Below are 2,653 nucleotides of genomic sequence, written 5' to 3'. Positions count from 1 at the left end.
CGACCCCATACACTTCCATGAGTTGGGGGTTTTGGCCTTCCCGGCCCAAGGCTCGCCTTATTTCGGCCTGCACTTTCGGAAAAGGGTGCATTCCTTTTGGTTAATGATTTCACCAGCCCGGGTCTTAGCCTCTGCCCCGACGGCTAAGTCTTTTGGTTAATGATTTCCTGCGGCTGGGACTACCCTTTCCCCCGCCCTGCAGGCACCCGGGTCGGGAGGCCGTCGGGGGCACTTTCCGGGGCAAATCCGGACCCTTACGCAAGGGAGAGTGCGCCCCCCGCCTCGGCCGGGGGTCAGGCTGCCGCCTATTAAGCCCGACAGAAAACCCGAAAAATGGACGAAAATGGGAAAAAATCCCCATCCGAAAAAGGCTTAAAAGTCGGTTGGGCGGCAGCTAGGGTCGGTCTCTGCAGACCTGGAGGCTCGGGTGGACTCTTGGAATAAACGTCCAAGTCCCGACTTGCCACCTCCTACTACTGTGCAGATACCCCGCCAACCCCCAGCCACCCGAATGACAAGCGTCCGATCAGCGGGACGAATTTGACAACTCTGGCCGGACCTCTGGAACTCCATCCCGGGTAACCGGGGCAAATTTTTCCGCTTGATCGCCCTTCCACTGGTTAACCATTTGCCCTTTCGGACTTAGTCTCTGGACATTATTCGACTGATTTTCTGGTTAACCATTTGCCCTTTCGGACTTAGTCTCTGGGCATTATTTTCGACTTTTTGGTTAATGATTTCACACTTTTTACTTACTTTTGCGCTTTTTGGTTAATGATTACTCTGCTTACTGGTTAATTATTTGCCCTTTCGGACTTAGTCTCTGGACATTATTTTCGAGTTTTTGGTTAATGATTTCACACTTTTAACATATTTTTGCGCTTTTTGGTTAATGATTACTCTGCTTACTGGTTAACCATTTGCCCTTTCGGACTTAGTCTCTGGACATTATTTTCGAGTTTTTGGTTAATGATTTCACACTTTTAACATATTTTTGCGCTTTTTGGTTAATGATTACTCTGCTTACTGGTTAACCATTTGCCCTTTCGGACTTAGTCTCTGGACATTATTTTCGAGTTTTTGGTTAATGATTTCACACTTATAACATATTTTTGCGCTTTTTGGTTAATGATTACTCTGCTTACTGGTTAACCATTTGCCCTTTCGGACTTAGTCTCTGCACATTATTTTCGAGTTTTTGGTTAATGATTTCACACTTTTAACATATTTTTGCGCTTTTTGGTTAATGATTTCATACTTTTTACTTACTTTTGCGATTTTTGGTTAATGATTACTCTGCTTACTGGTTAACCATTTGCCCTTTCGGACTTAGTCTCTGGAGATTATTTTCGAGTTTTTGGTTAATGATTTCACACTTTTTACTTACTTTTGCGATTTTTGGTTAATGATTACTCTGCTTACTGGTTAACCATTTGCCCTTTCGGACTTAGTCTCTGGACATTATTTTCGAGTTTTTGGTTAATGATTTCACACTTTTAACATATTTTTGCGCTTTTTGGTTAATGATTACTCTGCTTACTGGTTAACCATTTGCCCTTTCGGACTTAGTCTCTGCACATTATTTTCGAGTTTTTGGTTAATGATTTCACACTTTTAACATATTTTTGCGCTTTTTGGTTAATGATTACTCTGCTTACTGGTTAACCATTTGCCCTTTCGGACTTAGTCTCTGGAGATTATTTTCGACTTTTTGGTTAATGATTTCACACTTTTAACTTAATTTTGTGCTTTTTGGTTAATGATTTCATACTTTTTACTTACTTTTGCCCTTTTTGGTTAATGATTACTCTGCTTACTGGTTAACCATTTGCCCTTTCGGACTTAGTCTCTGCACATTATTTTCGAGTTTTTGGTTAATGATTTCACACTTTTAACATATTTTTGCGCTTTTTGGTTAATGATTACTCTGCTTACTGGTTAACCATTTGCCCTTTCGCACTTAGTCTCTGGAGATTATTTTCGACTTTTTGGTTAATGATTTCACACTTTTTACTTACTTTTGCGATTTTTGGTTAATGATTTCACACTTTTTACTTACTTTTGCGATTTTTGGTTAATGATTACTCTGCTTACTGGTTAACCATTTGCCCTTTCGCACTTAGTCTCTGGAGATTATTTTCGAGTTTTTGGTTAATGATTTCACACTTTTTACTTACTTTTGCGATTTTTGGTTAATGATTACTCTGCTTACTGGTTAACCATTTGCCCTTTCGGACTTGGTCTCTGGACATTATTTTCGAGTTTTTGGTTAATGATTTCACACTTTTTACTTACTTTTGCGATTTTTGGTTAATGATTACTCTGCTTACTGGTTAACCATTTGCCCTTTCGGACTTAGTCTCTGGACATTATTTTCGAGTTTTTGGTTAATGATTTCACACTTTTAACATATTTTTGCGCTTTTTGGTTAATGATTACTCTGCTTACTGGTTAATTATTTGCCCTTTCGGACTTAGTCTCTGCACATTATTTTCGAGTTTTTGGTTAATGATTTCACACTTTTAACATATTTTTGCGCTTTTTGGTTACTGATTTCATACTTTTTACTTACTTTTGCGCCTTTTGGTTAATGATTACTCTGCTTACTGGTTAACCATTTGCCCTTTCGGACTTAGTCTCTGGACATTATTTT

This window comes from Heterodontus francisci, unplaced genomic scaffold, assembly GCF_036365525.1.
Source record: "Heterodontus francisci isolate sHetFra1 unplaced genomic scaffold, sHetFra1.hap1 HAP1_SCAFFOLD_1076, whole genome shotgun sequence".
NCBI lineage: Eukaryota > Metazoa > Chordata > Chondrichthyes > Heterodontiformes > Heterodontidae > Heterodontus > Heterodontus francisci.
Note: the sequence above shows the minus strand (reverse complement) of the source record.